The sequence below is a fragment of the Triticum aestivum genome, chromosome 4A, assembly GCF_018294505.1.
Source record: "Triticum aestivum cultivar Chinese Spring chromosome 4A, IWGSC CS RefSeq v2.1, whole genome shotgun sequence".
Lineage (NCBI taxonomy): Eukaryota > Viridiplantae > Streptophyta > Magnoliopsida > Poales > Poaceae > Triticum > Triticum aestivum.
The window spans coordinates 220,411,128-220,437,018 of NC_057803.1; positions in this window are offsets into that span (position 1 = coordinate 220,411,128).

The following is a 25,891-nucleotide window of genomic DNA, read 5'->3' on the forward strand; positions in this document are numbered from 1 at the left end:
ATTAATTTGTAGCAACCTCACGTTTAATGTTGTTATATACTAAATACTTTGTTATTCTGATTTGTAGGCACAATAAGATTTAAGGATTTTGGAAAGCATGTAATTTGTTTTTTAAGTTTCTTCTTCTACTATCTACTCATATCTACAAATGTCTAATGTTGTTGTGAATATGGTATGTATGATTTGGTAGCAGGCTACTTTGATGTCCATTAGAATCCACCATGGCATATAGTTGCCATCAGGAGAGTCGACGGCAAGAACACGAGTGACAAACTTAGTAGTTTATATGTTTTGTTGATGTAAATTGGATTTAACCAGTTCCTAATCCTTGATGTGTGATATACTGTGTTAATATATGTTGTATATTATCATTTCATGGAGGATAGGATAAATTGCGTTGGAAATATTTGTGTAACGTATGGTACTTTGGAAATATTGTTCTGGTCCAAAATTCACATTATCATTTAAAGGACACATTATGCTGAAAGTGTATCTAATCAAAATTGGGCTGAATGAAATGGATGGGACCAAATTTAAATTGATCCTAAATCCATGAGGGTTCATGTGACAGAAAATAGTGTCCACGTAGGTAGCCACATCATTCCACGTGGCATTGGTCCATGACGGTCTATTATGTCATGTTTTGTTTGGGCTTGGGCGGGCCTGAGGGAGTTCCCAAGAACCGTCATGGAAGCTACGATGTCAAATTATGACGCGATATAAATGACAGATTTCAAATCCGTCATGGATGGGCACCCATGACAATTTTTGGCTGATTTGTGACAGCTAAGGACCGTCACGTATTAACAGATTTCTTGTAGTGTGTGAAGCAGAAACATATAACGAACAAGCATACTATCAAAGTTAAGATTCTTGTTTGGTAAGATAGGATGCTCGTCAAGAAACCGTGGGACGAAATACATGGTAATACCATTTTGGCACTTTATCTTGCGTCCCACAAGATGTTTTAGGTCCCCAGCATTGTCCTCAGAAGTCTGTGATTTCCGTCTGGAGACCTTTCCCTGCAAGAGAAGTTAATTCTTCTTAACCACCCACATCTTAAGGGGTGGATTAGAAGTGATGAGTCTAAGTGCAGCATATGAGAACTTTGGCTTTGGAGCCCTAGCAAATAGTTTTGCAGGAGGTGAATAGTACTCAAAAGAATATGCAAAATAGTTCTTTGATTTGTGAACATAGTGGTTAGATGAAACATGCTCATATTCATGAGTTTGATGATAATTCCATGCGAAACATTGCTGTTAGGGTGACCTTGTGAGGTCCTCTGTCTGTATGAAGCCTTTGGACCATATGAAGCCCTTCGTTTGGGGTTTGTCTTCTTCCCTGGTGTTGTCATGATGACATTCAAAGGAAGCTTCTCAAGACAACTTTTAGGTACCCAGATCTTCTTAAAAGGTGGCCCATTCCTAGAGTTAGTACAAATAAACCTAGCAAACACTTCACCATTCTGATTCATAAACAACTTATAATTGGCATCAAAGGACTCATCAATGAAAATGAGGCTAGCACAAGTGAAGCCAGATAAGGTGGATGGGTCCATAGAAGGGCCATTTGCAGCAACCCATGTGGTTTTGGGGTACTGCTCATGCTTCCAGTAAGAACCATCAACATTCATTTTCCTCTCGAAACCAACACCCTCTTTCCTAGGGTTTTAGTTCAGAATCTGTTTCTTGAGGACGTTACATAATGTCTGATGCCCTTTGAGGCTTTTGTACATGCCTATTTCAAGCAATGTCTTCAATCTGGCATTCTCATCAGCAATAGTAGTGGTATCCTCAGAAGAGGGGTTAGTTACCACATCAGCAATTGAAGATATTGCAACATCATAGGCAGTAGAACATTTAGCAATAGAGATAACATTGTCACACTCAAGGCATTTCAAACAAGGTGGCACAAAATCTTCCTGAGCTGAACTGATCTATTGAGCGAGTAGTGAATAGACGCTCTTAGTTTCTCTAGATCTTGCTTCCTTTGAAGATAAACGTAGGAAAGCTTCTGATAAGTGGTTGAGAGGGTTTCATGAGGACTTTCAAGTTCCTCGTACTTAACGTGAAGATTTTTGATGTCTTCGATTGAGGACTGAGTTTGATTCATTTCCTCGTCTAACAGGTCATCGCTTTTGTCTAGCAATTTTTGAATATGTTCCATAGAAGTTTGTTGTTCAGTTTCAATTTTAGCAAGAGTCTTATAGCTGGGTTTGGATTCACATTCAGAGTCATCTTCACTGGAGGTCTAAAAGTAAGCATCGGGTGAGTTTACCTTAGCACCTCCTGGCATGAAGTAGTAGGTTGGAGCAGAGTCGTCCTCATCATTGGCCTCAACATCGGCTACATGATCATTGTCTTCAATGTTGAATATAGACTTGGCGACGAATGCCGAAGCTAGAGCCTGGCTTGCCATGCCTGAATTAGACTCCTCCTCAGACTCCACCTCTGCCTCCTCAGAAGCAGACTCCTCTGAATCCATCTCCTTGCCAATGAATGCATGAGCCTTGCCAGATGAGCTCTTCTTGTAAGACGAAGACTTTGATGAAGATTTTGAAGAAGACTTTGAGGATTTCTTCTTCTTCTTGTCGTCAGAATTGTATTCCTTGCTCTTCTTCTTTTACTTGGCTTCCTTGTCCCATTGAGGACATTCAGATATGTAGTGGCATGGTTCTTGCCTTTGTGGCATGTTCTCTTCTTATAGTCATGAGAGGAAGCCTCATCATTTCTTGAGCTGGATCTTGAAGTCTTTCCGAAGCGATTCTTCTTGGAGAATTTTTGGAATTTTCTCACAAGCATTGCTAGATCTTTGCTAATGTCTTTAGGATCACCAGAAATATAGTCAGATTCTTCTTCAGATGAGGAAACAACTTTTGCCTTCAAAGCACGAGATCGGCCATGGTTGGGGCCATAGATATCTCTCTTCTCAGATAGATGGAACTCATGTGTGTTGAGCCTCTCAGGTATGTCAGATGGATCGAGATCTTTGAAGTCAGGTCGTTCTTGAATCATCAGGGCCAAAGTGTTAAATGAACCGTCAAGTGATCTCAGTAGCTTCTTCACAATTTAATGCTTGGTGATCTTAGTGGCGCTAAGTGCGCGGAGCTCATTGGTGATATCGGTGAGGTGATCAAACATGAGTTGGACATTCTCATTGTCATTTCTCTTGAAGCGGTTGAAGAGATCGGGAAGTACGTCAATCCTTAAGTCTCTATGAGATGAGACGCCTTCATCGACTTTGGACAGCTAGTCTTAGACTAGCTTCGTAGTTTCTAGAGCACTCACACGACCATACTGTCCTTTGGTCATATGACCACAAATGTTGTTCTTGGTGGTCGGGTCCAGTTGTGCGAACCTCTTGAGATCAGCAATGGTGATACCTTCACTGGCCTTGGGAACACCTATCCTGAAGACATACTAGAGGTCGATGTCAATGGCCTCAAGATGCATATGCATCTTATTCTTCCAGCAGGGGTAATCAGTGCCATCAAAGACGGGGCACGCAACGGAGACCTTAATTATCCCTATAGTCGACATAGCTAAAACTCTAGGTGGTAAAACCGAATCAAACAGAACAAGGGAGCACCTTGCTCTGATACCAATGGAAAGTGCTAGTTATTGACTAGAGGGGGTGGCGTAAATAGGCGAGTTTAATGAAAGTCTTCAAAACACAAGGTCTTTGAAGACAATCAATCAAGTTGGACCTATATGATATGAAGTGGAAGATAAACTAATCTAGACAGACCATAGTCAAGTAAGCAATATAGAGAAAGGATGAAGACTAATGGCAGCTAGGTAGAACTGATTGAAAATGAAGACAGTATGAAGCCGAGAAGATAATAGTCTTCACACAGTGAAGTCAAACAGATCAGGCAAGCAAGCAATGACTTCACGAAGACAAACTGAAATGTAAAGAAGGTAGGGGATAGAACCAGTAGCTTGGTAAAGACAAGGATTTGGTAGACCGGTTCCAGTTGCTGTGACAACTGTACGTCTGGTTAGGGAGGCTGAGATTGAACTCAGAAGACTGTGTCTTCACCTTATTCCCCTTGTCCTAAGGACACCCAGTCCTCGCCCAATCACTCTGGTAAGTCTTCAAGTTAGATTTCCAAACCTTCATAGACTCCGTTCACCGACAATCCACAATGACTCTTGGATCCTCAAAACGTGACGTCTAACCGGTTGGAGGATACAAAATCCTCAAGTGTAACAAGCGTTCAGGTCACACGGACATAAAGACTTTAGTGATGCCTAACACTCTTTTGGCTCTGGGTGTTTTGGGCTTTGTCCTCGCAAGGATCTCTCTTTCAAAGGCTTCGGAGGTGGGTTGCTCTCAAACGACAAAAGCCATGCACTTACTGAAGTCTTTCTGTTCACGAGTGAAACCTTACAAGGACAAAGCCCAAAACACCCAGAGCCAAAGAGTGTTAGGCATCACTGAAGTCTTTCTGTCCGCGTGGTCTGAAGACTTATTACACTTGAAGACTGTTTCTATTCTAGTCGGTTAGGCCTCACGTTCTGAGGATCCAAGAGTCATTGTGGATCGCCAGTGAATGAATTCTGTGAAGGTTTGGAAGTCTACCTTGAAGACTTACTAGAGTGATTGGGCGAGGACTGGGTGTCCTTAGCTCAAGGGGAATAAGGTGAAGACGTGGTCTTCTAAGTTCAATCTCAGCCTCATTAACCAGACGCATAGTTGTCACAACAATTGGAACTGGTCTACCAAATCCTTGTCTTCGTCAAGATACTGGTTCTATCACTTCACTCTTTACCTCCTGTTTTAGCTTCGTGAAGTCATTGCTTGTCTGTCATGTTTGACTTCGTAGTGTGAAGACATTCTCTCTGATTGCATAATTGGCTTCATACTATCTTCCTATTCCGATCCACTCTACCTAGCTGCTATTTGTCTTCATGTTTACTCAGTACTATTTCATATACTATGGCTTGGCTAGTGTAGTTTATCTTCCGCTGCATACTATCTAGGTTGTATTTGATTGTCTGTCTTCGAAGGCGTTGCCTGTCTTGAAGACTTCCATAAAAATTGCCTATTCACCGCCCTCTAGTCGATAGCTAGCACTTTTAATTGGTATCAAAGCAAGGTGCTCCCTTGTTCTGTGTGATTCGGTTGGACCACCTGGATTTTTAGCTATGTCGACTACAGGGATAATAAAAGTCTCCGGTGTGTGCCCCGTCTTCGATGGCACTGATTACCCCTACTGGAAGAATAAGATGCACATGCATCTTGAAGGCATTGACGTTGACCTCCGGTATGTCGTCAAGACTGGCGTTCCTAAAGTCAGTCAAGGAGTCACTGCTGCTGATGTTAAGAGATTCACGCAACTGGACTCAACCACCAAGAACATCATCTGTGGTCATCCGACCAAAGGGAAGTATGGCCGCGTGAGTGCTCTAGAAACTGCAAAGCTGGTCTGGGACTGGCTGTCCAAGGTCAACGAAGGAGTCTCAACCCAGAGAGACTCAAGAATAGATGTGCTGCGCAATCTCTTCAATAGAATCAAGAGGAATGAAAATGAGAATGTCCAGCTCACTTTGGAACACCTTGTCGGCGTTCTGGGAACCAGGGTACCTAGACTTACCTGCCTGCGGCCCAAGGCGTAGCTCCGTCAATGGTGAAAGTGCTAGTTATCAACTAGAGGGGGATTGAATAGGTGATTTTTATGAAATTCTTCAAAACACGAGGTCTTTGAAGACAACCAGTAGGAATGAACCTATTGATATGCAGCGGAAAGTAGACTACCCTACAGAAACCATAGTCAAGTAATCAATCATATGATAGCACGAAGACTATCAGTAGCTAGGTAGTATGGATCAGGATGGAAGACAGTATGAAGCCAAATAGTAAACAATATTCACTCAGTGAAGTCAATTAGATCAGCCAAGCAGGCAATGACTTCATGGAGACAAACTGTAAAGTAAAGGGAAGTGGGAGATAGAACCAGTTGCTTGGTGAAGACAAGGATTTGGTAGACCAGTTCCAGTTGTTGTGACAACTATATGTCTGGTTAGGGAGGCTGAGATTTATCTCAGAAGACTGCGTCTTCACCTTATTCTCCTTGAGCTAAGGACACCCAGTCCTCGCCCAATCACTCTGGTAAGTATTCAAGGTAGAATTCCAAACCTTCACAGACTTTGTTCACCAGCAATCCACAATGGCTCTTGGATGCTCAGAACGCGATGCCTAACCGGTTGGAGGATTCACAGTCCTCAAGTATAACAAGTCTTTAGGTCACGCAGACAGAAAGACTTCAGTGATGCCTAACACTCTTTGGCTCTGGGTGTTTTGGGCTTTGTCCTCGAAAGGATCTCTCTCTCAAATGCTTCGGAGGTGGGTTGCTCTCAAATGACAAAAGCCGTGCACTAACTCTGAGCAGCCACGAATTTATAGTGTAGGGGGTCTGCTATTTATAGCCAAGAGGTAACCCGACCTGATTTGTCCGAAATGACCCTGGGTCACTAAGGAACCGACACGTGTCCAAACGGTTGGATTTCAAACACACGCGGCAGCTTGACTTGGGCTACAAGTAAAGCTGACTCATCCAGCTCTTGGTAAGATTTTCTCTCATCGTCTTGCTCGAAGACATAGGATTTTGGTTGAGCATCACTTCAGTCACTCGGACTTTGTTCACTTGGACCCCACTTAACAGTACGGTGGTTCGTATGACTCAACAAAGAGGAAAAGAAAACTATGAAGCAACTATGTCTTTCGTACTCCATGGTCTTCACATGAATGTCTTCTCATGTCATAATCTTCACTGTGAATGTCTTCACAAACCACCGTTGTCTTCAATGTCTTCACACATTTTAGGGGCCATCTCTGGTAGGTAAGCCGAATCAATAAGGGACTACTACCTGTGTTATCCTACAATTCTCGCAAACACATTAGTCCCTCAACCAAATTTGTCGTCAATACTCCAAAACCAACTAGGGGTGGCACTAGATGCACTTACAATCTCCCCCTTTTTGGTGATTGATGACAAAATGGCTGAAGTTTCCAACGGGCTAAAAGTATGTGAGAGTTAAGGATAAAGACATTGTCTTCATAAGTTGCAAAAGGCTCCCCCTGAAGATGTGCATATAAGTAGTTTGCTTTTGAATGCAAATGCACATGGCATGTTTTACTTTGTGGAGATCATCTTCATCTTACGAAGACAAGTCATCATGCATATATAAGAGTAATGAAGATAATGACATGCGCAATGAAAAATGGGCGTCTGCAGAATGACTTCATGCGGAATTTTTCATCGCATCACAAAGTAGCAGCAAAACGTAGCAGGCGACCATCAAGTTTATGTGTTACAACTCAAAAGCCAAATAGTTTAAAAAACGAGAGTGATAAGAACTTAGCAAGAATAATGCAACCACCCATATGGATTCTCTTGAAGACTATCAACCTCATATGCTTCTCCCAATTTTGTCAGTAATGGCCAAAAAGTTTTGAAGACATAGAGGATCTAATCGTTCCCAGCTAGAGTAGAAAATGGAGCAGGGTCATCATTGGAGTTTGGTGGTGTAGACGGGCCTGACGCAGTGTCATGATGCAGTGCAGTCAAGGTTGGTGAAGTGGCATCGTCTTCTTCATTGACGACTCTTGCAACAATAGTTGCAGCCAAAGATGAATGCTCAAAATCTTCAATGGAGGGCGTGCGACGCCAGCTTGCATTTTGAGGAGGCCTGGAATCAAACTTGAAGTTCTCTGTGAATCCATCTTCGCAAAGATCTTCTTCAGGACAGATCACTGCGAGGCTCTTCCAGGACCGCCTATAGACTTCATGTGCAACAAATGAGTTCTTGGTGGCCAAGTTGCGAATTCGATTGACATCCACCAAGAGACTCTACATCTGACGCTTCAGCCATTCATGATGTCTATCCTTCTTTTGATGTAAAGCCACCAGAAGCTCATGGTCATTAAGGACACAATGATGCTTCTGAGGCCTTTGAGCAATTGTGCTTGCAGTGGCTTCAGTGTTGGCATGGTGAGGAAAGAGCATGTTGCCAACCAGAGGGTATGCAGGAGTTGCAGCATTGGGCACATGAATCCCTTCGATTGGCTGCATGAAGCTCTAGAACTCAGCATTCTGAAGGTGGATTGGCTTCTTTGCAGGCTCGGGGTAGATGGCTTCAAAAGATATATCAACTTCAGGCAGAAAAACTACATGGTTGCGCGCTGAGGGCTGATAGTCAATGGTGGAATGAAGCTTAATTAGGCGCATCACCCATGGGGCATGGAATTTCATACCAAATGAATCAATCCCAAAAGCAGCAAGTTGTCTGATGAACAAATCCTGAGTGTCTAATATGATGCCACTGATAATATAGAATACCAAAGTCTTCATAACACCTTCAAGTTTAGCTTTAGAAGAATTTCCTTTGATGGGCCAGAGAGTACGCCTCAGAATTTGGTACATTGTGTGTGGCAAGTACTCAAGATCCTTAACAAAGAACTCCTTTGGGTATTCAACATCTTCTGGCAATGGCTTCATCATGCTAAGCATTTGGCTTATATTGGGCTCAGGCTTCTGAAAATGCTCTGCAGCTCATTCTAATGAAGCTGACAACCAGGTTCATATAACTCACTTGGAGTGGGCAGGGAAGTAAGCTCGATGATATCTTAAGCTTTGGCTTCGTGATGAACATCACCTGTCATCCACTCAAGGACCCAAGTCTTCGGATCCCTGTTGTAGCCTCGGATGTGTAGAGTGGCATAGAACTGCAGAAGAAGCTCTTCATTTTAGTGTTCCTTGTCAGTTAGAAAGAGCGGAAGTCCAACATCCCGAAAGCAGTCAAGAGCCTCTTCAAGACATGGCAGCCCAGCCATAGCTTCACAATCCAGATGCTTGTGCGGAAAAATCCAGTCTTGATTGTACATGATGCAAGAGTAATAGCTTCGCTGAAGGTGGCTCCAAAATCTGTCAGAGGATAACTTGGGCTTTGTGTACGGGTTCTTGGTGCTGTCAAGGAAATTATTGTGCTCTCTAAAGCCGAGCACACTGAATGAACCCTGAGTGCTGACAGCACTTGGAAGCGTTGGTAGACGCGGCTTTGGCTTCTGAACTAGAGGCCTTTGCTCCACATGATAGTCATACTATGGCCCGGGAGCAGTGGGTGGAACCACAATTGGCCATCTGACAGTCACCGATTCGCCACGATTGAACGCGTGTTCCATAGTGTGTGGCCTTGGAGGAGGAACGACGCCATCATAGGTGATTGGCGTCACATGGTGTCAGCATTCACATTGGCTTCAGGCTCCACATTATCTTCAGCAATGACGGAGTCATTGGCGTCAGTCGCGTTGTTGGTGGCAGCCTCAGTGTTTTCAACCTCCATCTGTTCAATGACTAGAGGGTCAGGCACAATCACATTCTCTTCAAGAATGACTAGATCACTGGCAGCGGGTGTAGCTTCTCTTTCGTCTTCTCTTTCTTCTTTGTTTGATGCAGCCGGAATGTCTTCAGTAGTCTTGGCTTCAGACTCAGAGGCAGTCGTGGAAGGAGTGGCTTCAGGAAACATTTGACATGTTACTGAGCTAGTGTGTTGTGCTTCTTCTTTTGGGATGCTCGACATGGAGACCCGTGGCCTGAAGCGCTTGCGAAGCCCCCCGAATGCTGGCGACACCTTTGGAGAAGGGGTGGTCTGTTCCATGTAGTCTTCACCATCAAGTACTGAATAAGTAACTTGAACAGGGGGAGTACGTGGTGTCTCATCTTGAACTGGGTTTTCTTGTTGTTGGCGCTCGGCCCATGAGTCATCTTGAGCAATTGGCATCAATGGACGACCAATGCTAATAAGTTCAGTGCTCATCGTAGCAGGCGATGATACTGACTGGGGCTCGAGCCGAGGAAGGACTTCATAATCATGCACATTGTTGTCATGACCAATGTCTTCAGCTGTGTTGGGGTCAAGAATTGGAACTTCTTCACTCTCTGGAGCTTCTGTGGAAGCAGGCTCATGTATCACAAGCCGGCCTTCTTGGTTGGTTGAAGCAGGCAGAGAAACTGAGATAGGTTCAACTATGAGGGGCTTTGGGCAGCAACACACTCTTTCTTTGAAGACTTTGAAGCCTTTGTCTTCAATTTCTTCTTGGAGGGAGCATAATCAGAGGTGTTCTTGAGCTTCCTCTTCTAGGCTTCGGCCTCGGCTTGCCGTGTCTTCTTCATTTTTGAAGCTGCTGAGGGGACCTTTGGCTTTGAGCCAGTCATGCTGGCACGGAAGACTATGCTTGGTCGTTCCTGCCATTGAGCATCAGGTTGGGCTTCAGCAGACTTCTTCTTTTGCTTGGCCGCCATCCTGGGTTTGATTCCAGGACGCCCAAGAGCCTTGCGCTTCTCAACTTCATTATGCGCTTGAACACATTTCTGTGCATAGTACTTCATGTGCTCGCGTGAGCCTTTGGCTTCTTCACGCTTCTTGTGGAACTTAGCCTTGAGATCATGCAACATCTTCTTGAAAATTTGCATATCAGCCACACTGAGCTTGGCCATGTGCTTCTTGAAATGCACCTTCTCATGATCAATCTTGTTCTTGAGCTCGACGATTTTCTGAGCTAAGGCCAATTCATTTGCAATGGCTCCATGGAAAGTCACACTGATGTCCACTGGCTGCTGCAGGTCATCAATACTGATGCTTTGGTCATCAAACCATTCATCGATGAAGTTATTCAAAATATCAACATCAAAGAGGGGTAGACCATTGAAGATCTCCGCCTCTTGCTTGCTCTTGATCAGCATATCTAGAGCTTCATCACCAAGATCTTCATCACTGGACAGATCAATGTTGTCTTCCTCGTTGCACGGCATGGCAGCAGGAGTCAGGTCATGCCCAGAAATCTTCTCAGGCTTCTTGGTCTTCTTGGAGACAGGAGACAAGTCTTCAGACTGCACACTGGGTTTAGGAGGTGCAGTCTTCAATGCCTTCACAGTCAAAGCGGTTGGTGCAGTAGAGGGCTTCAAAGCTTTTATCTTCCTCTGCTTCTGCTTGGGTGGTGCAGGAGCATCTTCAGAGTCTTCGTCATCAGCGCACTGATCCACTATAGCCCTCTGAGCAGCAATGTCAGAGAGAAGCCCAGCAAAGCTAGCGAAGGGTCCGATGACATTGGGATTGGCTTCACGTGTGCCATCCTGTCTTGGAGCAGAAGGACCAAGGTTGAAGTTGAGTTCGAGCTCCTTTCTGTTCTTGGCAGCCGACTCTTTTGCGAACGGGTAGTTGTGCTTGAAGAGATTGTCTTCATGACACCATAACAAGGAGGATGGGTCAGCATTTTCAAGCTATGGTCCTCTGACCATGCAAGGATAGAAACCTTGAGCAATAGCTTCAGGCTTCCACTTGGGTTGCAGATTCTTGTAAAGAATATCGCCCCACGGGCACTTGATAGCATTCTTCTCAGCATATTCGGTAGTGACAAAGTTGTACTTGAACCACTGTTCTGCCCAATATCTTCAGATCCATTGGATCCTGGTCTTGCGCTGATTGTAATTCTCCTCAAGATCAGTCTTGTACAGTTCATACAGATCCGGAGATAGATCTAGAGCAGTATTTCCATGGCGCTGTCTGCCGCCCTTCCTGGCAGATTTCTCAGTGGCCATGATATTCCGATAGATAGGCTTCAGAACAGTGAAAGGCTTCCGTCTACTAGTTAGACAAGACCTGGCTTTAGGGGAGTGAATATGATGATGTAAGAACTCTACAAATGAATGCAGACTAATATGCATCCTCCAAAGATTTTGAAGATAAATCAGTTTGAAAACATTGACCTCATAGAGCGAAGACATTCACTTATTTGAAGAGAGTTGGTTCCAGATTTGTACAAATCCATGAATAAGTACAAGTGAGGAATCTAACTAGTTATGAAGCATGAGTGAAGATACTTTGCAAGATATGAGATTCAAAAAGAGATAGATCCATATTTGGAAGTATAGAAACCACTTTTGATTGAAGTGGATGGATTTGACAAATCAAAAAGACTGTAAAAAGTGAGATTTATTTACCCCAAGCGAACTGCTAGACAAGGAGAAAGGGAGGTCGGGCAGTCCAATCTCCCGCGCCCTAACTTAGTAGCGGAAGACACCTAAGGCGGCAATGGAGAAGACGAGGTCCATGGTCAGCGTGAGGACGGCGTCGAAGAGTTCGCGGGAGTTAAGCGCTTTGTCTCCAGCGTTAACGTGAGCTAGCGGTGGCGCTAGGGTTTGAGCGAGGTGGCAAGGTGGACGACGAGATAATGACCAAACGGGATGGGCATCTATAAGGTAGAGGACTGCACAACGCAATTACGCAGGTGCCCCTGGAAGTTCACATCTAATGGACACGTGGCATGCATGCAACCCATTGAAAGTTGTTCCATCTTCCCACGCACGCCTGGTTTGTCAGGTTGTCGTTCCGGCTTCTCCGACATTCAGGGAAAAGAGATATAACATTAAAAGCAGTTTTAAATGTGCGTCTCTGTATCTTCAGCTGACAAGGATGCAGTGAAGACATTCGACGCATTTCAATAGAACGCATATGATTAGATAGAGAGAGTTTGAGGAAGAAGCACAGAAGGGGTTAGGGTCCGATCACATTCACTTAGTTCAGAAAATGGCAAAGTCACAGATATAGCTATTAGTGAATGCTGTAGAGGACAAAACATGCATATATATATACATACACTAGAGAGAAAACCAAATCAACATTGCGAAGATAAACCTTGAAGTCTAATCAATGTTGAAGACAAACCAAATGCGAAGATAATGCAACCATGACGCCAAACGAAAATCTGAAAGAAAGTTTGGTGGTGGCTGAGGGAGTCCTAGATTAAGGGTCCTCGCGCGTCCAAACTATGTAACATGGGCCGGACTAATGGGCTATGAAGATACAAGATAGAAGACTTTCTGCCGTGTCCGGATCGGACTCTCCTTTGCGTGGATGGCAAGCTTGGCGTTCGGATATGTAGATTCCTTCCTTTGTAAACCGACTTGGTACAACCCTAGGCCCCTCCGGTGTCTATATAAACCAGAGGGTTTAGTCCGTAGAGGGAATCACAATCATACAGTCTAGACTTCTAGGGTTTAGCCACAATGATCTCGTGGTAGATCAACTCTTGTAATCCTTATACTCATCAAGATCAATCAAGCGGGACGTAGGGTATTACCTCCATCAAGAGGGCCTGAACCTGGGTAAAACATCGTGTCCCCTGCCTCCTGTTACCATCGAACTTAGACGCACAGTTTGGGCCCCCCTACCCAAGATCCGCCGGTTTTGACACCGACATTGGTGCTTTCATTGAGAGTTCCGCTGCATCGTCACCAGAAGGTTCGATGGCTCCATCAATCATCTATATCAATGCTGCCCTGGGGGAGGTTTTCCTCCCCGGCCAGATCTTTGTGTTCGGAGGCTTCGCACTATGGGCCAACTCGCTTGGCCATCTAGAGCAGATCGACAGCTACACCCCAGATCACCAGATTAGTTTTGGAAACTTGGATTATGTCGCTGACATCCTAGGAGACTTGATCTTACAAGGATTCACGACCCCAACCTCCGCTCTGGTCTTAGAGCCGGAGCGCGTCGCTAGGTTCATAGATGGGATTTCTAAACCCGCCAGACTATCTGTGGCCACTAAGCCCTGTACGGGAGAGCCGGAGGAAGCAGTGTCGCTGGCAACCATCACAAAGCTGGACTCTTCCCCAGACACTGGCTCTCAACTCTCGGAGTCAGCATTGTGTGAGCTCGGCTGAGGAATCCCCTTCCCGCCGTACTCCACGGATTCTCTTCTCCCTGGCCAAACCTTGCCTTTAAGCAAGGCTCTGGACTTGATGCGGTCCCTCGTCATTACGAGGGAGCAACGTACGAACTATACCCAGCCCGAACTAGGGGCTGAGAACGGGGAATTTTACGTCCCACCCACCACCCACTTCATCGCCCCTGTCGAGGACTTAACTGACATGCTCGATTACGGATCCGAAGAGATCGACGGTATGGACGACTATGCCGGAGAAGAGAAGGCCCAAAACCCGTCGTTTACCGGACGCTGGACGGCCACCTCTTCGTGTGACGTGTACATGGTGGATACACCCAAGGAGGGTGACGGCGATAATGAGAAAAATGTAGTAGAGGATAAACCTCCCAAGATACAACCAAAATGCCGACGGCGCCGCTCTAAATCACGCCGCAGCAAAGACAGCAATACCGACATGAGAGACAACAATACTCCGGACGATGCCGAATACAAAGAAAACCCCGTCGAGCAAAACTCTGAACAAGATGATCGGGGGGATGGGCAAGTTAGCCCTGATGAACATGCCACAAAAAAAGACTCGTAGGACGGTAATTACCTTCCACTCTCCGAGGACGAGGTGAGACTCGGCGACGAAGACTTTATCGTGCCTGAGGAACCTCTCGAGCAGGAGCGCTTTAAGCAATGGCTAATATCCATCGCAAGGAGTCCAAAAAAGAAACAACAACAACTTCAAGCTGATCAAGATCTACTCAATGACAGATGGACTAATGTCCTGGCAGCCAAGGATTACGGCCTCGTGCGCCCAACCAAAAGTTACCCGAAGCGTAAACTGCTACCGCAATTCGATGATGAGGCACTTGAGCCCGTACCAGCAACACGTAATGTGGCTGACTGACCACCACGTGGCCAGGACAAAACGACAACTCAAGCCGATCACCGGCCCATACTATCTCATCATAAAGGTAGAGACACAACGGCTCGTGGATACACAAATGACCTGCGACAGGACCTAAAGAATAGAGCAGGTCCAGCCAGGTCGATATACGGATCACGGGGGCGTGCCCAGACGCGCGACGACGGCTATCAAGCCAAACATGACAAGCATAATCACGCCCGGGCCAAAATCCGCAGACAGACTCCATCCAAACTACGTCGTGACCTGGCCTGATATAGAGGCGCCGTACATCCCCTCTGCAGTGAAAATGACCTGCTAGTCATCGACTTGAGGGGGGTGAATAGGCGATTTTCATGAAAGTCTTCAAAACACGAGGTCTTTGAAGACAACCAGTAGAGATGATCCTATTGATATGCAGCGGAAAGTAGACTACCCTAGAGAAACCATAGTCAAGTAATCAATGATATGAGAGCACGAAGACAATCAGTAGCTAGGTAGTATGGATTAGGATGGAAGACAGTATGAAGCCAAACAGTAAACAGTCTTCACTCAGTGAAGTTAATCAGATCAGACAAGCAGGCAATGACTTCACGAAGACAAACTGTAAAGTAAAGGGAAGTGGGAGATAGAACTAGTTGCTTGGTTAAGACAGGGATTTGGTAGACCAGTTCCAGTTGCTGTGACAAATGTACATCTGGTTAGGGAGGCAGAGATATAACTCAGGAGATCACATCTTCACCTTATTCCCATTGAGCTAAGGACACCTAGTCCTCACCCAATCACTTTGGTAAGTATTCAAGGTAGACTTCCAAACCTTCACAGACTTCGTTCACCGACAATCCACAATGGCTCTTGGATGCTCAGAACGCGACGCCTAACGGCTGGAGGATTCACAGTCCTCAAGTGTAACAAGTCTTCAGGTCACGCAGACAGAAAGACTTCAGTGATGCCTAACACTCTTTGGCTCTGGGTGTTTTGGGCTTTGTCCTCGCAAGGATCTCTCTCTCAAATGCTTCAGAGGTGGGTTGCTCTCAAACGACAAAAGCCATGCACTAACTCTGAGCAGCCACCAATTTATGATGTAGGGGGCGGGCCATTTATAGCCAGGAGGCAACCCGACCTGATTTGTCGGAAATGACCCTGGGTCACTAAGGAACCGACACGTGTCCAACGGTCGGATTTCAAACACACACGACAGCTTGACTTGGGCTACAAGTAAAGCTGACTCATCCAGCTCTGGATAAGATTTGTTATCACTGTCTTCGCTCAAAGGCATAGGATTTTGGTAGAGCACCACTTCAGTCACTCTAACTTTGTTCACTTGGACTCCACTTAACAGTACGGTGGTTCCTACGACTCAACAAAGAGGAAAAGGAAACTACAAAACAAGTATGTCTTCGTACTCCATAGTCTTCACATGAATGTCTTCTCATATCATAATATTCACTGTGAATGCCTTCACAAACCACCATTGTCTTCAATGTCTTCACACATTTTTAGGGGTCATCTCTGGTAGGTAAACTGAATCAATAAGGGACTACTACCTATGTTATCCTGCAATTCTCACAAACACATTAGTCCCTCAACCAAATTTGCCGTCAATACTCGAAAACCAACTAGGGGTGGCACTAGATGCACTTACAATCTCCCCCTTTTGGTGATCGATGACAAACTGGTTGAAGTTTTCAATGGGGCTAAAAGTATGTGAGAGTTAAGGATAAAGGCATTGTCTTCATAAATAGCAAAAGGCTCCCCCTGAAGATGTGCATATAAGTAGTTTTCTTTTGAATGCAAATGCACATGGCGGGTTTTACTTTGTGGAGATCCTCTTCAACTTATGAAGACAATTCATCATGCATATAAAGAGATAACAAAGATAATGACATGCATAATGAAAAATGGACATATGCGGAATGGCTTCATGCGGGATTTATCATCGCATCACAAGGTAGCGGAATAAAGTAGCAGACGACCATTGAGTTTAAGTGTTACAACTCAAACAACCAAATGCTTCAAAAGGCGAGAGTTGTAAAGACTTAGCAACAAATAATGCAACCACCCATAAGGACCCGCTTGAAGACTATCAACTCATATGCTTCTCCCCCTTTTGTCAGTAATGATGAAAAAGGTTTGAAGACATAGAGTATCTACTCATTCCCATCAGGAGTAGATGTAGGTGCAGGGTCGATGCTGGAGTTTGGTGGTGCAGATGGGCCTGATGCAGTGTCGAGATACTGAGAAGCCATGATTGGTGAAGTGGCGTCGTCTTCTTCATCGATCACTCTCGCAACAACAGTTGCAGCCGAAGATGAATGCTCAGAATCTTCAATTGAGGGAGTGCGGCGCCAGCTTGCATTGCGTGGAGGTCTGGAATCAAATTTGAAGCCCTTAGTGAAGCCATCTTTGAAAAGATCGTCTTAAGGACATAGTAGTGTGAGACTCTTCCAAGACCGCCGACAGGCTTCATGGGCAACAAACGAGTTCTTGGTGGTCAAGTTTCTAATGTGATTGACGTCCACTAAGATATTCTGCATCTGACGCTTGAGCCAGTCATGATGCTTATCCTGCTTCTGATGTAAGGCCACAAGAAGCTCTCGGTCATTGAGTACACGAGAACGCTTCCGAGGCCTCTGGGCAATAGTACTGTCAGTGGCTTCGGTGTTTGCACAATGGGGCACACGCATATTGCCAGCCAAAGGATAGGATGGAGTTGCAGCATTGGGGACATGAATTCCTTCAATTGGTTGTGTGAAGCTTTGATGATGAACATTGTGAAGATATAGAGGTTGCTTGGCAGGCTCTAGGTAGATGGCTTCGACGGACAGATCAACCTCAGGAAGGAAGACAAGATGTCGGATTTCGGGTTCCGGCGCACCCCTACCTGGCACGCCAAATGTCGGGTTTCGGGTTCCGGCAGACCCTTGAGGTTCGAACACTGGGGTGCACATGGAGATCTCTCCCCTACCAATCTACGTTTGATCCTCTCGTGCGAACTAATATGAAAATGATGAGAAACGCAAGAGACACGAGGTTTATACTGGTTTGGGCCACCGTTGTGGTGTAATACCTACTCCAGTGTGTGGTGTGGTGGATTGCCTCAGGGGCTAATGATGAATAGTACAAGGGAAGAACAACCTCGCGAGGGGTGTTCTTGAGCTGATGTGGTGTGTTCTACTTAGTCTCTACTGGGTTCTCTCTCTCTCTCTGCTAGGGTTCTACCAGATTTCTCTCTACGTTGCCGCCGCTGCTGCCCGTCCCCCCTTCTCCTTGTGGAGGCTAGCTCTATTTATAGAGGCCCTGGGCCTCTCCCCGAATAATTGAGCGGGAAGGGCGCCAACAATTGGCCATTTTGAAGGGGAACATCTAGTACAAGTTATCCTGACCAAAGGTGGTCTTCAGCTGCCAAAAGCACTGCTGATGACGCCGTCTTGGGCTCCATGGTGACCTCCGTCCGGCCGTCCGGCTGGTCTTGGTCTCGTTGCACCGGAATGGTAACCTTTGCCTGATACATTGGCCTGTGCTTGCCCCCTTTGCACCAAAGAGGAAACAAGGACCCTGTGCAGGCCAGCGCCCGCCTGGCCTTGATCGTGATGGCTTGCGTCATGGGATCCTCGCGAGGTACCCTCGCATTGATCTCTCCACCTCCTCGTGAGCCTTCCTGATGAGGCCGCTCTTGAGGAAGCTTCCTGTCGTCCGCCCCGCGAGGCTTGGACCCTCGCGAGGGTCTTGAGCTTGGGCTGATGAAGACGGGCCGTGCTGGGCCCCCACTTGATCCACGCCGCAGGCCGCAGGCAGGCAAGTCTGGGGACCCCCGTTCCTAGAACGCCGACACAAGATGGTTGCACGCTGAGCGCTGATAGTCAACAGAAGAGTGGAGCTTGATCAGGCGCATCACCCATGGAGCATAGAACTTCAGGCCAAACAGATCAATCCTAGATACAACAAGTTGTCCGATGAAGAAATCCTGGGTATTGAATCTGATGCCATTGACAATATAGAATACCAAAGTCTTCATGGCCCCTTCAAGTTTGGCTTCAGCTGAGTGTCCCTTGATGGGCCATAGAGTACGCCACGGAATATGATAAACTGTGCGGGGCAAGTACTCATGGTCTTTGATGAAGAATTCCTTGGGATATTCAGCATCTTGAGGCAGTGGCTTTATTATACTGAGCATCTGACTCATATTGGGTTCAGGTCTCTAAAAGATACTCTGCAGTTCATTGCGGTGAAACTGACAACTAGGCTCATACAATTCACATGGATTGGGCAGGGAAGTAAGCTCGATAATGTCTTGAGCTTTGGCTTCATGATGCACATCCCCTGTCATCCACTCAAGGATCCATGTCTTCGTATCCCTATTGTAGCAGCGAATATGAAGTGTTGTATAGAATTGTAGCAGCAATTCTTCATTCCAGTGCTCCTTGTTTGTGACAAATGGTAGAAGACCAGCCTCCCTGAAGCAGTCAAGAGCTTCTTACAGACAGGGCTGTCGGATTTCGGGTTCCGGCAAAACCCTTGAGGTTCGAACACTGGGGTGCGCACGAAGATCTCTCCCCCTCTCTAGCTCGCACACATCATGATCTCACGGCCTAGCTCGACGAATCCAAAGAACATGAGACACAAGAGTTTATACTGGTTTGGGCCACCGATGTGGTGTAATACCCTACTCCAGTGTGGTGTGGTGGATTGCCTCTTGGGCTGAGGATGAACAATTACAAGGGAAGAATAGCCTCCTTAGGAGAGGTGCTCTTGTGCTTGGTGAGTGTGGTGGCTTTGGTGGAATGAATCTGGTCCAAGATGAGATGCCTCCATACGGTGGTGGCTAGTCCTATATATGGAGGCCCGGGTCCTCTTCCCAAATATTAGGTGGGAAGGGATCCCACAATGTCCATTTTGAAGGCGGCAGCTAGTACAAGCTATCCTGACAAAAGATGGTCTTCGCCTGCCAAAGGCTCTGGTGGTGACATTGTCTTGGGTTCCACGGTGACCTCCGTCCTACTATCCTGCTGGTCTTGGTCTCGTTGCACCGATATGGAAACATTTTCCTAATTCCTTGGGACTCCTCGCCTGCTCTTGCCTCTTTAGCACCAAAGAGGAAACAAGGACATTGTGCGCACTGGCGCCCGCCTGGTTCTAGTCGTCATGGCTTGCGTCACACAAACCTCTCGAGGTGTCCCTTGCCTTGATCTCTCCGCTCCTCGCGAGCCAGCCTGGTGAGGCTGCCCCTGAGGAGGTCTTGCGTCATCCGCATCACGAGGCCTGGCCCCTCGCGAGGGTCTTGAGTGTTTCTAGTGAAGATGGGCCGTACAGGACCGCTGATGGAGCCACGCTGTGAGTCGTAGGTAGGCAAGTCTGGGGACCTCCTGTCGGTGTCCAAACCGGAGGATCTCGGGTAGGGGGTCCCGAACTATGCGTCTAGGATCGATGGTAACAGGAGACGGGGGACACAATGTTTACCCAGGTTCGGGCCCTCTCTATGGCGGTAATACCCTTCTTCCTGCTTGATTGATCCAGATGAATATGAGTATTGCAAGAGTTGATCTATCACGAGATCATAATGGTTAAACCCTAAAAGTCTAGTCAAGCTATGATTATTCGGGGGTCAATCTACAGACCCAGCCCTCTGGTTTATATAGACACAAGAGGGATCTAGGGTTACACAAGGTCGGTTATAGAGAAAGGAATCTTCATAGTTGATCCCCAGCTTGCCTTCCATGCCAAGGAGAGTCCTATCCGGACACGGGTAGAGTCTTCGGTCTTCGTATCTTCACGGCCCAACAGTCCGACCCATATCCAATAGGTCAGATGCCTGAGGACCCCTTAGTCCAGGACTCCCTCAGTAGCCCCTGAACCAGGCTTCTATGACGATGTATCCGGCGCGCAGATTGTCTTCGGCATTGCAAGACGGGTTCCACTTTACGAATACTCCAAGATAGTCTTTGGATAAAACGAAGGTGTCTAGATATGCAACACAAGTACCACACACAACCACAGGGAATATAATATTTCACGAGTCCCATCTGCTAACAACTTTTTGCAAGATGACATCACGTCTGTTCGGTCACTATATCGAACCGTTTTTGTCCGCCATTCCACGCTTCGAGATGCGGTTTCCATTGGCGCGTCTTGTCAAAGCAGAGATCGTGTCCCCTTATTGCGGGGTTCTCATTTATATGGGCATGGGTAACCCAACCATGCCGTTTACACATCCCTTGGGAATAGGCAAGTTTTAGGGCGAGTGGGGAGGCGTTCGATATTCACTGCCTTTATAAGGGGATAAGGATTCCCCTTCTTATCCCATGCCTTCTCTCTTCCTCTGCCCTTCCACTCTTGAGCTCTAGCGCCCAAGTTCTCCTCTTTCCCACTCAAGCAAGCACTCAACCGTGTCCGGATCCGGAGGTCAAGGCAAGTGGATGGCCTCCACCGTCAAGGAGAAGGACATTACCGAGCTTCGGGCGGCCGGGTATCTGGCAAAGGAAATCGCCCACCGTCTTCCAGCCCAGAAGCAAGTCGTCCCCACACTATAGCCCAACGAGAGGGTGGTATTCATCCCTCATTTCCTACGCGGGCTAGGGTTTCCACTCCACCCTTTCGTCCCCAAGCTGATGTACTATTACGGGATAGACTTCCATGATCTATCCCCGAACTCTTTCCTCAACATCTCGACATTCTTAGTTGTGTGTGAGGCCTTCCTCCGCATCCAACCCCACTTCGGGCTGTGGATCACTGTCTTCAATGTGAAGCCGAAGCTGGTGGATGGCCAGCACGCAGAGTGTGGAGGCGCCATTGTGAGTAAGTTGACCAATGTCTCCTGGCCAAAGGCACTTTTGTGGAGACTGTCAAGGAATGGCAGAAACAATGGTTCTGCATCACAGAACCCTGCGGCGCCACCTGGGCCGCAGCTGCCAAATTTAACTCCGGCGCTCCCATGCGACTCACCTCCTTGGTTGAGAAGAGCCCGAACTGGTGTTCGCCAGATGAGTTGATTGTAACACCCACAATGCGGCTATATCTCCCACGTGTCGGGGCACGACTTAGAGGCATAGCCACATGGTAGGATTGTCGCAAGAGGGGTAATCTTCACACATCCCATGTACTGAATAAGAAAGGGATAAAGAGTTGGCTTACAATTGCCACTTCACACAAATACAAGTTAAACATACATCATCCAGAGTACAATCAAGGTCCGACTATGGAACCAAAATAAAAGAAGACAACCCAAAATGCTAGATCCCGATCATCCCAACTGGGCACCACTACTGATCAATCGGAAGAGACACCAAAACAACGATCAACATCTTCATCGAGCTTGCACTCGAGATCGGTTGCACCACCTGCACTGGTATCATCGGCACTTGCAATTTTTTACAAGTATCTGTGAGTCACAAGGACTCAACAATCTCACACCTGCGAGATGAAGACTATTTAAGCTTATGGGTAGGATATGGTAATGAGGTGGAGCTGCAGCAAGCACTAACCATATATGGTGGCTAACATATGCAAATAAGAGCGAAAAGAGAAGCAATGCAACGGTCGTGAACTAGAAGTGATCAAGAAGTGATCCTGAATCTACTTACGTTCAAGCATAACACAAGAATCGTTTTCACTTCCCGGACTCCGTCGAGAAGAGACCATCACGGCTACACACGCGGTTGATGCATTTTAATTAAGTTAAGTGTCAAGTTCTCTACAACCGGGCATTAACAAATTCCCATCTACCACATAACCATGGGCACGGCTCTCAAAAGTTTATACCCTACAAGTGTGTCCCAACTAAGCCCATCACAAGCTCTCACGGTCAATGAAGGATATTCCTTCTCCCGGGAAGACCCGATCAGTCTCGGAATCCTATTTACAAGACATTTCGACAATGGTAAAACAAGACCAGCAAAGCCGCCCGATGTGCCGACAATGCCGATAGGATCTGCACATATCTCGTTCTCAGGGCAACACCGGATAGGTCAAGTTACGAGTAAAACCAACCCTCAAGTTGCCCCAAGGTGGCCCTGCAGGCTACCCGGTCCGGACCAACACTTAGAGAAGCACTGGCCCGGGGGGGGGTTAAAATAAAGATGACCCTTGGGTTGGCCGACCCAAGGGAAGGGAAATAGGATTTTAGGCAAATGTAAAACCAAGGTTGGGCCTTGCTGGAGGAGTTTTATTCAAAGCAAACTGTCAAGGGGTCCCCATAACACCCAACCGCATAAGGAACGCAAAATCAAGGAACATAACACCTGTATGAGGGAAACTAGGGCGGCAAGAGTGGAACAAAATCAGGCATAAGGCACTTCCATCCTTTACCAACTATATAGGTGCATTAAAGTAAATAAGATATAATAATGATATCCCAACAATATCCATGTTCCGACATGGAACAAACTTCATCTTCACCCACAACTAGCAACACTACAACGGTTTGCTAGGATTGACATGAGGTGAAATTCTACCACTAACGAAAAACAATAGATTGGATTGACATGAACAAGGGGACGAGAAACTTATTTTACCAGGAGGATAAATGAAGAACTTGGGTCATTTATAATCATCATAAATAGCAACAATCCTTAGGGAAAACTTTAGGTGGAATATAACCAAAGATAACTCCAATGAAGAGATTGATGGATTGAAAAAAATGTCTTGAGCGAAGAGAAAATGATGGATTTAGATATGTCACTCTTGGAAAACTTGTGAATCATGAGACACAAAGGGAAATTATCAACAATGACATAAAACCACCTCAAAAGATGAGATATGAAAGAATTGCACTTCGGAATGCAAGATGAAGAATGCTTGAACTCCTCAAAACAAGACATGTGTTTAACACCATGTTTATTTTTGAGTATAGCTTGGTGGAACTTAAGTACGAGAGAAAACTTGAAGAACAATTGAAGAATGAAAATAATCCTTGATGAACCACCATGTAGAGCCTCAATTACTAACTCCGGTAAAAAAATGATCAAACGAAAGGAAGGAGAAGTTGAAAATACAAGGTGAATCCTTGCAATGATTTAGATGAATCTTCGTGGTGATATAGTTGAGAGATCTTGGAACTCCGGGAAATGAAAGATGAACAACTTAGTACCGACAAATTGATATCACGAACAAACTCTGGAAAGAAGAAACTAGATCACTTGGATGAAACAAGAATAAGAATTACATTATGCTTATCCTTCATCAATTAAATTGATGACAAGGAACAGATTTGGCCTACTACTCATTCTCATTGGAAATGATAAAGGAGAGATATAGAGCAAACTTGAGAAAAGACTTCAATGAACCACCATTAGGAATTTGAAAGAACGAATGAATTGATATGAGAACCAAGGAATAGAACTCTTGAATGAACCACCATACGAATTGAAAACGATTGAAGAAAAAATGAACAAATCACCGGGAGGAATTAGAAAACGACGTTGATACTTGAGGGAATTTAGATACATGAGAACGAAGAGATCACGATCTGATTAGAGAAAACTTGAACGATGCACAGGTAAGATTTGGAGAACAAGAGCTGAAAGTTGGAATGAATAAACCCGAAATGATGGCCTTCGGAGAAACAAACTGAAAAGACCCCTGAAATGCTCCGGATGGGTGAAAATAAATCTCACAATCGAAAACACTTATGAGAGGATGGCATCAAGCTAGAACCATGAATCTTGAAGAGAATGGAGCAATATTGAGAGAAAAATCTTCTTCGGTCTTCAAATCTGAGAATGACGACGAGAAACACCACCATGAATTTTTGAGATACTCCGGGATGACGAATAAAAAGGTTGAGCCAACAATGAAAAGAATTTGACAGATCTTGGAGAAATACATATGACTAATGATAATTCATTGTTACGTCAAACTTGGAGAAGAATTTGAGAGTAACTCCAGGAAATTTGAAGAGTCAGGTAAGATCCTGGGAAAAGACATGTGGCTTAGGGCCCACTCAAGAGAAGCACCATTGGAATGATTACTTGAAAAGAGAGATTGCACCGGTTGAATTAAATGGCTTGAATGAGATAACAACCTCGAGGTATCTTGAACGGATTGATAATGGAGACACAAAACTTCTGAGATATCTTCAGCACTCCGGAACAAATGGAAAGCGAGAAGTGAATGATTAAGAGGTGCACCGGCATGAGAAAACATTTGAAATGAGGAAAGGGATATAATCAACACCAAAATCTTGAATTGCAACCACCAGAGAAGAAAGAGAACGAAGAATGATGAACTTGAAGCTCCGTTAGCATCTTCCTGAGAACCACCAGATAAGAACATTGACGGAAAAGAATGGAGAGACTTCCCATCAATAAGATGGATATTTGATTAAGAAATCTGAGTCCTGTAAGAAAAAATGGGGGAGGGTGGGAAAAACAAAGACAACTTGGGACGGATGAAACAAATAACGTTGAGAAGACTTTGAGTTGATCTTGTGGATGTTGCAAATGATCGGATCCACTTGAAGAGAAACACGCCGGTTGAAAAAGATTGACATGCCAATCTCGGTTATCATGAAGGATTAGTATTCACATAGAAATATGAGAACACCGCTTAGGAAAGGTATGGAATCGACACTTGACATTGAAGCAACTCGAATACCACAATCAAAACAAAAACAAAGGATTGGCTTGCAAAATAAGTCGAAAACAAACATATGATAGATCCCATATCGTATCATGTGTCTGTTGGAAAGATTATTCTAGGAGCTACTTGAATTCCCACTTATAAACTCACGAAACTTTCTGGTTATGCAATCAGGTGTTGGGGATATAGGGGAAGCATAATATCTCACCCAAACTAATAATACCTACATCCAGATGTATCCATCCTTCAACACATAACCAAAAACCTTCGGAAATCGTGTACCTCAACCTTCGAAAAGCATCCGTTATACGAGTTATGGCAATACTCCCAAACTCCCGCCCCAGTACTAGGTGGTGTCGAGGTTATCTCACCAACAACTACATAAAAGAGATTTTCGATGTCGGCGAAACTCAGGTATTCCAGAACTACAACGATAAAATTGTGACGACAACACCTCGGAGCTCAACTCCCCGGGACACTGCCACAACCCCTAAATGTCAGGAGGCACCAAGAACAATGTTCTCGTCACAAGACTATCAGAACGATTCCAAGATACGCGCGTGATCCTAAATTTTTTTTCGTGAAATTGGAGGAGAGAAGAGTCAAAACTTCTATGTCAAGAGGCCTCACCAGAGCGACGAAGGGACTGAGGAGTAAAAAGAATCCTACCCTGCAATATATATAATCCTAAGACTC